Genomic DNA, 12,969 nt, shown 5'->3' with positions numbered 1-12,969 from the left:
TCATGTAAGCACGTGAAAAGGTGTGTAAGCGCGTGTGAACACCTTTCTTTTTATTATATATCTGTTAATCCCGGAGTGTGAAGCAAGTAGCCGTTACCTTAGGCAGTATGAACATAACTAAGTCCTCATTTTGGCTACACTTGAACTTCCTTTTTCCAAATAATAAATACATGTGGTATCTGTATTTTGAGTTCAGAAAAAAAACTGGAATTAGCTGTGCATGTCTGTCATTCCAACATAAAATCCCCTATTTCACAACATGTAGCTGATGACTGCTCACAGCTAAGAAGTGGCACTCTGACTTCCTTCCTTGGCTCATACCTATATTCACTAAGTATGGATGAGTGACCGATCCTTCTCTGGGAGCTGCTTCTGCTAAATACAAGTGCATAAACATACATGCATAAACATGCTGAAACACTCAAACACTCGTTTTGCAGTCCATGAACCTCCATTTAATGCAGATAGAACATGCCTGGAATTGAGAGGATGATAAAGGTTTTTCATTTGAGAAAAACCAAAGCCTAAAATTCTGCACACTCCTGGCTGGTGTCAGTACTTCTGACATAGCAACTGTAAGCAAAAGGGGTGTGCAGGGACCCATTGGAGCTGCAGATGGCTTTAAAGTTCCCCTAACTTCCCCTGGATTTAAGGTTATTCTCTTGGCTTGCTGCAGTCCTCTGCACTTGGGTTAATTGCATCTCCAAACAAACAGTAGCGTTACCCATCCCTGCTCCTCCAGCATTAAAAGAAACCAAATGGTGATGTACCTGGAACATAAAGCATGTTGTGATGTGAAGCCCCATAGGATGATTTAGCCTCATGGTTTTCCTGAAAACTCCGAGTGCCACTGTTTTTGTGCAGTTCCCTTTAATGGACAGAGTAGGGACATCGGACATGCTTTAATTCCCATGAGGTGAAGATAGCAAGATATATAGAAGATATCCTCTCCTGCGAAGATCTAGGCTCACCATCTCTCCAACTGGATCATTCACAGTCCCACCTCTCACCAAAACCGTTAGTGGCAACCTGAGCTCCATCCATAAAGTGCATTACAGACAAAGACCACCTAGTCCAAAATCATACACTGCCAGTGAAAGTGATACCTTGTAGTGGAACTACAGGAATTTTCTGCTGTGAATCTGTGTTAAAGGCAGAAACAAGACGCTGAATGAGAACTGAGATCTTAAGTGCAGCAATTTAGGTGGATATGACTGAGTTTCCAACCACTGATGTCAACAAGTCCTTGGAGACAGTTAACCCAACAAGAAATGTTTCACCAGCCAGGTTTGCAAGAAATCCATGCACACTACAGTTTTGTTTTGCCATTTCATCAGATACATTTCATATGTTGCCCAACAAGTGACATTTTACATTAGTTTTTGAGAACATAGTACATTGCAAACACTGTTACCTTCACATGCAGGGGCAGTGGGTGATCATTCTCAAGCCTTGTGCTAGGGAAACCTTCAAGTGTCAGAGCCTTCCCGTTACAACTGAAGAGAAAAGAGAAACTGAGTAGATTAGAAAGCACAAAAATAAAGGACAAAAACCAGCTGACTCACATTCCTTTCAAACAAGCACATCATTAGGATAAAGCACAGCAAGAAATGGGCTGATGATGTTATATTAAATTAGCGTGTGGTCTCAAATACCTAAAGAGAAGCAGCAGGTATAACAGTTACATAACTACCAAGGCAATTGTATTATGAACTTTAGTGGGTTTTTTTATTAACAAATTTTTCACTCTTCCCCTGCTGCGGAAACTCTACGTGAATAAGAGTGAGTGTGTGCTTACATGCAAAATGAGATCTTTATTACTTATTCTGAAACAGGTCATTTGCAGCAACAGTTGGTATTAATAAAGTTTGAGGATAGCCATTGGCAGAGAGCTGTGTTTCATCTTGCTACTTTCGAGGGCTAACTTTGGGAAGGAAAATGAAATGTTAACTAATAAGCCATTTCCAAGAGAAATAGTCCCACTGTACATCAAACTAATAAAGGAACAGTCATGCAACACAAGGAAATTCCTCCTTCTCTGGGTATCTGGCTGCAAATCATATTTACGCCATTCCCCTGTGTACAGACTGCTCAGTCTCAGGGTGCAGTTGAAGACTTCAGTCAGTTTTGTTCATGAATTTATGCAGGCTCCTTACCACTTACCTACTGCTTCTCATCTCCACCCTTCTCATTAATGAATTAGGAAGTATTCATTTACATTTAAGTGCCAGATAGCACTTTTTTCTTTCATGGATCACTTAATCAAAGGTGGGCTTGTAGCGTTCAGTTATAAGTAAGTGGAAATACAGAAACAGAGACCAGCCACATTTCCAGGTCGTTCTTTAAGTACTCAGCATGAGACACTTTAAACATAATTCTTAGGAAAAAGAAACAACCTAAAGAAGCATCAGTTTCCAGAAGAGGCCCAGCCTTCAGTTACTCTCATTAGCAATGTTTTACAAGTTTGTTTGTTTGTTTTTTCCTGGTAACTCAAAGTGTCTGTATTGACTGAAGAGGAAAATAATTCTTCTGAATGCTTGACTTGAAGTGACTTCTCCAATGAGTGCTGGGTGAGTCTGCAATGATGCACAGGGCTAGCTGTGGTCCTTCCACTAACCATCTTGGGAACAAACCAAAAGCATGAGTATCTTCCAGTCACAGGTATGCTCACCACCTCTTTTGCCTTAGCTTCTGTGGTAGTAGATTAAACTTGCAGGGTAAACAGCTTTATTTTATGGGTTCATTATTAAAAAAAACAGTCATTATCACTGAAACAGTAATGATTCTGAGAGCTTAGCAGTTCCGAAAAGTCATGTTTTCAAGACTGATGTCCTGAACTGATACAGATAAAACCAAAGGAGCTCTTTTGGTTTGATAAAACCAAAGGCTCGGGCCCAGATAAGGCAGGACTCCAGGTGATCCAGTCTCCTGTCCTCAATGCCAGCACTGAATGTACCACTTCAACATGGGATGGGAGAAGATGCACAACAGTGGAACAGAGCTGATTCCACCAGAACAGACTGTCTTCTTATAAGGCAAGCCCTTCAATGGGCCTTCCCAAGACACAAATCAAGGCGTGTGTCATTTTTCTAAATGAAATGTTGCTACAATAACAGATCTCAAGTGTCCCCTGAAGGCGCACTGATCGATACTTATAATCACTTAATAAACACATAAGAAATGGCACAGTACGGGCCTGCATAATCTATGTGCAACGATCCTCGGTGACAAAGTGTAAGTGACCAAATCCCTTTCCAGGTCTAATGATATTTTGCTCCAGAAAGCCAGTGATATATCTTGTATGGAAAAAAATAAAGCACTCATGCATAAAATTAATACAGTAAGCTCTGAAGTCATAAAGCCTTCAGTCTGTGATATATGAGATGGGAAAACTGCTAACTCGTAATTCAAGTTCTCCCACTGTCTTATTCCCCATAGGTCCCCAGGTCATCTAGGCATTGCATGATCAAATTGGGCCATTTCAGCTGCGTATGGATGATTAACAGACCAGTTGGGAAGCCCCTCAGGGTCATGGGCAAAAAAAGTTCTGCAAAGACAGACTTCTCTTTATAGAGGTGAAATTTGTGTATTCTTTTAGAGCAAATCTTTGCCCATCGTGCCTCACTCCTCTAGAAGAGCCTGCGATGTTCTGCAGGGGCAAGACCACAGCTGTACCTGTGCAGCATTGCAGACTCACCCAGCACTCATTGGAGAGCCCTGCAGGACCTCCTGCACCATCTGAGTTTTCTGCACCAGTATGCACAGTACTCAGGGAAAATAAAGATATGGTCTTAGCATCAAATACTGCTATTGTCTTTTGTCAGATTACCTCCAAACACATACATGGCACACCTTTCCATTGCTGACTGTAGTGATTCAGGGATCAGAAATCCAACCCACAGATAATATTTCAAGATCTTTCTTATGAGAAAACGCAGGCACAGCTTGTTCCAACTGGGGATTGCACACAGGAGCATACTCCAGACTCCATCCATCTGCAATCCACCCCTTGTTTTAACCACAAAAATAATTATGCTTTGTATGTGAGATGATCAAAGTGTTAAAAAAAAAAAAAGAAAAGAAAATCAAGCTGCAGGTCCTCAATTGGGAATGCTGCCAAGCTATCGAATCAATAGGTTGTTAGATACTTGAAGTGTGGGGGGTATGTGAAAGCCATCAAGTGATTTCTCAGTTAATAATTACCATTACAATGGGAATAGGAAGATAGAGATCAGAAATGGTAGAATGTGAATGGTTTCTCATTAAGTGAAATTAGAATACACAAGATCATTTTTTTCCTTTCTGCCTTGATTCTGTACCATTTTGCACCTGTAGACCAAGAGCTGCTTGTGCGCCCAGCTTTGCCTACCAAGGTTTCACAGAATCACCAGGGTTGGAAAAGACCTACGAGATCATCCAGTCCAACCATCCACTATTGCCAATAGTTCTCACTAAACCATGTCCCTCAACACAATGCCCAAACGTTCCTTGAACAGAAGCAGCAGACTTAACATCTTTATCGATGACCCGGATGAGAGCCTTGAGTGCAAACTCAGTAAGTTTGCGGATGACACCAAGTTGGGAAGAAGTATCGATCTACCTGGAGGTACGAAGACCCCACAGAGGGATCCAGATGGGCTGGATCACTAGGCTGAAGTTCAACAACACCAAGTGCCAGGTCTGCCCAGGGAGGTGGTGGAGTTATAGTTGTTGGATGCATCCCAGAAACATTTGGATGCGGTACTGAATGACATGGTTTAGTGGGAAATATTAGTGATAGTGGGACTGGATGCTCTTGGAGATCTTTTCTAACCTTGGTGGTTCTGCTAAGTTCATCACGTAGTTGACCACAGTGGGGCTCCGATAAGACCAGAGCAGGTTTTCTCCATGGACTACACGTTTTAATGCAGAAACATGCACTCAGCCTGAACAGCAACGAGGTATCTGGAAATAACAGTGGGAAGGAGCAGGATGAGAGTGGGGGTGTGGCTCTCCAGTCAGGTGTCTCCAAAGGTGAGGAGTCTCAGCCCATGCTGACCAAGTGCTAAACGTAAGGACAATGAGCATGAAAATATCATGACTCAGATTCCTAGCTTTCAAAAAGCCTGCACAGCTAAAATGTGAGTTTTCAGTTAAAGAACATAGCAAGTTCTGCAAATCATAACATCAGGAGGCAAAACAAGCAGCCAGCCCTCCCTCCCACTTGCTACTTGTGGTCATTAGGGTAATAGACAGGAAAAGCCTGACCTTGTCTAAAGAGCAGGTCAGGGAAAGCAATGAGATACAGATGGGGTTCAACTTTGCTCCAATTAGCAGGAAATAAATTGCTACTTTGAGGGGGGGAAGGGAGAAAACCATTTGCTGAAGATTCAGAGGCAGTCTAGTTTTCAAAGCTAGCTCAGCTGTCCACTCAACAGCTGGAATTACTTTGATGTTGTCCTTAGCCTAATAGCTGGGAGCATGTGGGTGAAAGCACAGCTTCATTCAAAACATTTGAGAGTCAGAGTAAGTAGCCCTCTCAATGATAAATGTAAAAGCTGGTCTCAAAGCCCCCAGCTCTGCTTGTGAGGAAAAGGAGGATTGCAAGGCTGGAAAAAGCTTGGAAGGTATCACTCAGCATCTGCAACCCCTGCAGTGCTCAAACAGGACAATATTAATAGTCCCATAGCTTTGCACATACAGAATTTCAATTGTTTCCAGACTCCTTCCAGACCTAATGTATTTACTGAAATTGGTTGCCTTCTATCAGCACATAAAAAAAAAGAGGGGGAAAGAAAGGACTAATGGATGTGCATTAACCTTTTGGTACTAGATTTCCCGACACTCTCTACTAATGCAAAATCCATTAGAAGGAAATGCTTGGGAACCATGGTGTGAAAATGCTGTAATGCAGGGGACAGCTGTAAAAACCTGCAGCAGGCACACCAGGAACGGGGATCCATGCAAAGGTGGCTGCAAGTGCAAAACGATTAAAAAAAAAAAAACAACTCCTGGATTTGCTTTGGGCAGAGAAAACACTGACCAAAAAAAAAAAAGGCCAGTGGAGGGGAAAATTTGGAAGGTGACCTCTGCAGCAGACTCTTCTGCAGTAGAATTTGGTTGCTTGCCCCTAAGGTAGAGATTTCAAGAGCCTCCTTTGTTGCTACTGCATTTTTTCTTGCCATAGGATTGGAGAACTATAAAATCATAGAACATTCTGGGTTAGGAGGAATCCCTAAGAACCACTGAGTCTAACCCTGGCTCTATACAGCACCACCCATACACAACCCTTACGGCTGAGCAGTGTCCCAACACTCCCTGAGCTCCAGCAGCTTGAGGTTGTGCTCAACGCCCTGATGAACTGCCACGAGAGCCTGGAAATTGCCACCTGGAGAAATAACTCCTGAGATGTCCAAGCAGATACAATTTGTCTCATCGTTTTTTAAAATAGCTAGGGGGCCCAGGCTTGCCCCAAAGATGAAATACCAGGAGCTGTGCAAAGTACAGTGACAGTGGGGTTCCAGACAGAAACCAGTCCCAAATATTCTTATGTGAAGATACCTTCACTTAAGTGCTTTTCTTTAAAGGATGCGAAAGGGAGAAAATGAAGCCAGGAGAAGTGGATACTCATTTAATACTCAATCATTTAATATTCAAAGACAGTTTCAGTAGTTACCTTAATGTTCTCTTATTAAGTGTGGGAATATGCAACACATCCCAAGGGCTGGTTATAACCTCTTTCCATGCTGCACTCAAACATGTTTTGCCACCATGGTTAAATATATTAACATGTACAAAGATTTATCACCCATAAGGCACAGAAGAAAACATTTCAGCTTCCTCACCAGTCACAGCTACCAGCCAACCTCCTAAAACACACGATATACCCCAGCCCCAATTCATTTACCGCTTAAAGCCATCAGCAGGAACCTGCAACAGCCAGGGCAAGAGCTTGGACCTGGATAACACTAACTGGGATGCTGGAGCTCCCAGTTCTCCATTCACTGCTCCAGGTCACTATTTGCCATCTAGGAAAATGAAATCTCAGGTCTTTCTCTGACTTGCACTCTGATTTTTTTTTTTTTTTTTGGCAACTGTGAAATCCTTGAAGGAACGCCTTACAGGCCGCCCAGAGAAGCTGTGAACACTCCATCCCTGGAGGTGTTCAAGACCAGGTTGGTGGAGCCCTGGGCAACCTGGTCTAGTACCAAACCTGGAGGTTGGTGGCCCTGCCTGCAGCAGGAGGGTTGGAACTTGATGGTCACAGAATGGCCCAGGTTGGAAGGGACCTCAAGGATCATGAATCTCCAACCCCCCTGCCACAGGCAGGGCCACCAACCTCCACATTTAATACCAGACCAGGCTGCATAGGGCCCCATCCATCCTGGCCTTGAACACCTCCAGGAATGGGGTCCCTTCCAACCCAAGCCATTCCATGATAAAGGGTAGGCATGAATTACGTATAGACCACCACCATGAAAACATGAGCTTCTGCACACCAACCCAACAGCCTCCTGGCCTTGAGGCTTTCTCCAGCTGCCAAACAGCCTCACATCTGGGCTGGGCACAAGCTAAGCAGTGTTATCTTCCACCTAAGTACCTCCTTGCTGTCTTGAGCATTGCCTGCTTAAACACAGAGCTTGTTCTCCTCCTGCCTCACAGGGGTGCATGATTTTGCCTCTGCAAGATCCCAGCATGCAGTTCGCACAAAGGTGAGCAAAGACTTCACACCTTTGTGAAGACTTTTCTCTCCTCCTCTGCTCCTACTGTCACTTTTTCCACACACATGCATAGGAAAGTTTCCACCTCCAAGTTACAGATCACCATAGAGCAACCCAGAGACTGCTCCAAAGCTGGCACTACTACCTCGCTGGCATTCACCAGGGATGGCTCTTCCTTCTGACTTGTGGCTCTTACAGACATTGCCCTTGGAGTGGCATGTACCATTCTCACATCATCTTAACAAGGAGCTGCTGCACCTGGTTGCTTACTCCTTTGAGCAAGAGTCTGTGGGCTTCCACCCCAAAACCCTAATGCCCAAGTTTGGGAACGTGAATGCCCAATTCGGCTATGGCACTTGCTGCTGTACAGACCACAGGAGCTGCTAACTCGGCAGCTGGCTTCTCAGGCTGTCATTATTGAGCCAAGGGCCATTTCATCAGCTTTTATGAAAACACAAACCAATTGCCCACGCAAACTCTTAAAAGAGCTCATACAAAAGATATCATAGGGAAAAAAAAAAAGACACAAACCAAGACTATTATCCCAGGATGTTTTCACTAACTCATTCAACAGGTACACAGCAAGCAAAACAGCAGGACCACAAAACTCCTACTGTAAGTGAGGAGAGCATCTGCCTCCAATTTTTCAGTGAAACAAACCCATGAAGCTTAATTTAATAAAAACCTCCTGCTACAAGCACAAATAAAATCCTTCAAGGTTGGCTGAGTTTAAAGCCAGAAGCTGGCACCTCTTCAGAAGCATGTCAGGGGAGGAAGCTTCCTGCTCTGACACAGCTGTGAGGAGCAGGACTGGAGCTCTGCAGCAGGGCCAGGCATTCAGAGAGCAGACAGAGCTGATGGGCAATTCCTATATCGTTTGCATGTGGGATATGGGCACTGTGCTGCTGCACAGCACAAAATAAATATGAGGGGAAAGGTCCAGCACCGTGGGCTTACTGAATTAAACATTATTTCAGCTAACGCAATCAATATGGTATTGATCGCATTATCCATATTAATATTTAATTCAATTAAAAGGCCTCCAATTTATTGTTCTGTACTTTGTTTTGTTTTTAAGTGTTCTTCCAGATCCTTCATGATGGAAAAAAAAAAAAAGCTGAGCTCACACAGCTACTGCAACCAAACGGTTATGTCCCTGCTGTACCCATCAGGACAAAATCTCTGCTTCTCCAACCCATGGTGGGAAGATACCAGCACTGCACCTTGCCACAGCACCACACAGTACTGCAAAACTTCCTCTCCTTCTGATTATATACCAAGCGTTCCTATGCTTCTAAGGACTATTTAACACAAGTCAAACAAGTCTGAAGAGGCAGAACATGCCATGCTGCTATTAAAGACACCTGAATCTTCCTTTGTTCCTTAAGAGACGCTACTCAACCAATAAGATCGGAAGGTTTTTATTAAATTAAGCTTCATGGGTCCCCTTCTGGCCAGCTGGGAAGCATAGGTGCAAACACTTTGCCTGTGCTCCCCAGGCCAGCCACAGCCCTTCACCAGGTGCTCCATCACCACGTCAAGCCCTAGCAGTTCCCCTATAAGGCCAAATGGGTTAATCTCAGTTAATCAGACAACAAATTCATCCTATTTACAAGAGCAAAAATAAGTCACCCTCCAGCTCCAAAGTAACATAAAGAGGAGAAACAAAAAGCTTTTCTCTGCTGCATTCCGTAGACCAGTCCACCCTCAATTGGCAGCACAGAAAGCCCAGGCAGAGGGACCAGGGACATTCACACATTTTCCCCAGATAACGCACCTAGTTTCACATGACTGTAGTTTGAAAGCTTCTCTCTTTGTTCTGAGCAGAATATTTGAAGGAGTTTTGTTGTACAAAGAGCTGGTTTGCTGGAAAACTGAAGGATACAATAGAGCATCCAAATCAAATTTGATATGAAGACACCAGATCAGTGCAGGAATACTACGAATGATAGCACGACCCTACTGGAATTCTTTTTTCTCCTGTTCTTGCTCCTGTGAGCCTCACCCAGGCTGACCACAGGTTTGGGCCCTTCCTATGTTTGTTCTTCATATGAGGAGTGCTAAGATAAGACAGATAACAAGAACTTCCAAAGCATGCCAACTCTGCTTTTGAGATTAGAAGTACCAGTGATCTTTAGTATTACTTGTTATTTCCCCAAAACACTTGTGAGACAACGCAACGTCCAGCTCCCCAACACCCTAAGTTCTTACAAGCCACTCACTTCTTCCTCCAAAATCACTTCTCAAATAACAAATGAATATTCAATCTTAGGGATGCCGATAACCATAGATAGGAAAAAAGGCTGACTCACCCAGGTTCTCTGGATGTAGAACACTCTTCCTCAGGAAGCAGCCTTCAGCCAGCAGATGTTCTTCCTTCGGAGGCTAGCCTTTAAATGAGCCCAGGGAGGGCTGTGGTCAGGTGGGAGTGAAGCACAAGTGAATTACTTGCACCTGTGCTCTCTGGGCCAGCCACCCACTTCACCAGGTGCTGCTCATCAGTTCAGGTTGCAACAGAAAGGTTCCCCTACACCCACCAGACACTCATTTTTAAGAAAATTCATCTCTTTCCCTCAAACGTGTATAATTGAGAGGCAGGGAAGATATTTTAGATATAATAAAACAAGTAATCAGATGTATAAACGTGCACTGGTATGAGCTATATATGATTATATTCTCTACCCAAGACACCAATGCAAGGAAGCATCTCAGTATTGTCAGGTACGTTTCATTCAATACACAGAACCATTCTTAAAAAAAGAACAATAATAATGAAAAAACATATTGGCCTGACCTCATATTTTTCCTTAGACCACAGCCACGCAGTAAGGTCATGCAATATTGATTAAACATTACTTTCGATTATCAACAATAGCCTGATGCCACTGAACTGCAGACATTACTGCTGAAGGTGTTATCAGGTGTCCCAGATGAAGCAATTTGTAATGAAATACAGAGATAAATTTCAAGGGCAGTGGCCTGAATGTCATTAGCCTGAGATTTACAGCATTTTTTTGAGGTAAAAACATACAATTTGTTTATAACATCTATAATCTAGAATGCAAGTATTGGATTTTTACCTCTTCCACAGAGCCAATAATCACACATTAAGCATATGCATTTTCTCAGGATACTAAACAGGTGCTAGAACCAAATTTGTTAGCCACCTTTAATGTGTTTGCTGATGATCTCCCTACTCCGTGCCATGCCAAAATATCACAGCACCCCAAAGGGAGCACAGCTGTCTGGCCTCTGCTCTGCTGACACCATATGAAATACCTTTTGTTTTGAGCCTGCCTCCTACTTACTTTAAAGCACCCTCACTTGAAGGCAGTGAAAAACGACCCCTGCACACTCTTTGCTCCATGACTCATGGTTTTATAACCTTGTTTTTGTGAGCCAAAACCCAGCCATTGGCTCGAGGAGCTTGATTTATCCTTACTACAAGACTTTTTTCAAACGTGCTTTAATCAAGTGCTATACCTCCGCTTATGATTAGCAGCACTGAATTAATCAGTCTGCAGCACTGAACTTTAGGCTTTGTTTTTTATGCTTACCAATTGCCTCAGCAGTGTTCTACAACTGCTTCAATTCTGGCATCAAAATCTCCTTCTTCCAGTGCTGCAGGACTGCCCATAAGTTGATTCAGGCCCAAACTCCCTTTCCCAGAAGCATAGACCAATAGGTCGGAGTTAACATTGAGTGTACTTCAATTAGGAAGGCAAAACTTGCTGCTTTGATAGTAACTCTTCTTGTTAACATTATCTGATTCAAAGGAATCAAATTAAACGTGAGCAAATTTGTGACAAGTTGAGTATGGCTTTAAAAAAAAAAAAAGGCAAATTTCAAGCACAGCTTCCTTTCAGCTGCCAGGGAACAACAGCTCTGTAAATCTATTGCCTATACATAAAGAACATAAGGAAGAGTTTCCTGATGTGCCAAATCCCTTCCTCGTGGACAGCAAAAAAAGCTCCACGCTTCAGAATTCTGCAGAGACTCACTGTTACTCCTGCAAAGAATACCCCATTAGGTATATCGACGTGCTATGAAACATCAAGTTAAAATGTGCTACAATTGTTAAAATAAACGACCACATCTACGCAGTATTGACTCAGTACCTTATTTGCTTCCAGCGTTTATCTGCACAAAAACCCAAAACACATTCATCCTATGAGTTATTCCATTTGTTAATGAGCCTTACATTTCTGCTTGCTCACACAGACCTGCATGTACTTGAGAACTGCATTTAGTGAAGAGCAATGATTCAGCCTAGCGTAAGTGATAGACCAAGACACTCCAGCTGCTGAATTCTAGTAGATGCCATTGAAAACTACACCTATTATCCATGAAGTGTGTATTTCCAACAGCTCTACAGAGGATATTTCAAATCTGCACGGGATCTCCAGTGGCAGCGATGACACAAAACAACTCATCCTACAGAGCTTGCAGATAGGATACTATCTTGACAGCTTATCAAGTTCACAGAGAAGTACTTAACGTTTCCATTTACCTGTTGAGACACACATAGGAACCATGCACTTGTTCCACAGCTAAGCTCATGCAATGAGACACTTCGAGGTGGCTGACGCTAAGTTTTATTACAAGCAAAACAAACACCTTGCACAAACAACTTCATTTCCCCCCCCCACAACCATCGTTCTCATTGCACATCGTAGCAGAGACAGCATCTGTAAGTTATGAATTCACAAAGGCAATGCATGCCATGTAATGCTTACAGCTCCTAAGAAGCAAAATTCTGACAATAACTTATGATCAATCTGAGAAAGGAATTAAGCCTATCAGAACAAGTAAGCAAGCATCAAGAACTGCTCCAATGCAGCAAAGTACATTTAAATACAATGGTGCAAAGAAAGGCATAATTGTTTTGTAGTTATTTTTTCCATGTTACCATGATAGCAATCAATCTCTAAGTACATAATTTTTTAATCATAATTTAATAAAGGCTCTCACATTTAAAAACCTTCAGAAAATAGCATCAAATTCAAGTTACATACATACAAGAGAAAAAATGGATGGAAGTGAATAAAGCATGACTTGATACAAATACAGAATTTTAGAACGAGATTTTCACAGATGCACTTTCAAAACTTGACTTTCAAATGAATTCAGGCCATTAGTTCTGCTTTGATTTCTACAAGGCTTATCCTATGCCAAGAACTTCCTATAACATTCAATTTTAAGTCACAAGGAGCATCACACATCATCTGATCAGTGTCTATACAGGCATATGACTTTTTTTTTTTTTTTT

General features: G+C 42.6%; 1 long non-coding RNA gene across 1 annotated transcript; it reads right to left on the bottom strand.

The window, feature by feature from the left end:
- Positions 1-231: 231 nt before the first annotated feature.
- On the bottom strand, positions 232-10,135 carry LOC109368445. The gene is made up of 4 exons (XR_002116462.2): positions 10,013-10,135; positions 1,415-1,496; positions 1,107-1,142; positions 232-770 (listed from the first exon to the last, which is right to left on the bottom strand). It is a non-coding gene; the product is annotated as an uncharacterized LOC109368445 (long non-coding RNA).
- Positions 10,136-12,969: the final 2,834 nt, after the last annotated feature.

Source organism: Meleagris gallopavo, chromosome 7, assembly GCF_000146605.3.
Source record: "Meleagris gallopavo isolate NT-WF06-2002-E0010 breed Aviagen turkey brand Nicholas breeding stock chromosome 7, Turkey_5.1, whole genome shotgun sequence".
NCBI lineage: Eukaryota > Metazoa > Chordata > Aves > Galliformes > Phasianidae > Meleagris > Meleagris gallopavo.
The sequence above is the reverse complement of the archived record's forward strand: the minus strand, read 5'-3'. Positions and strand labels throughout refer to the sequence as shown.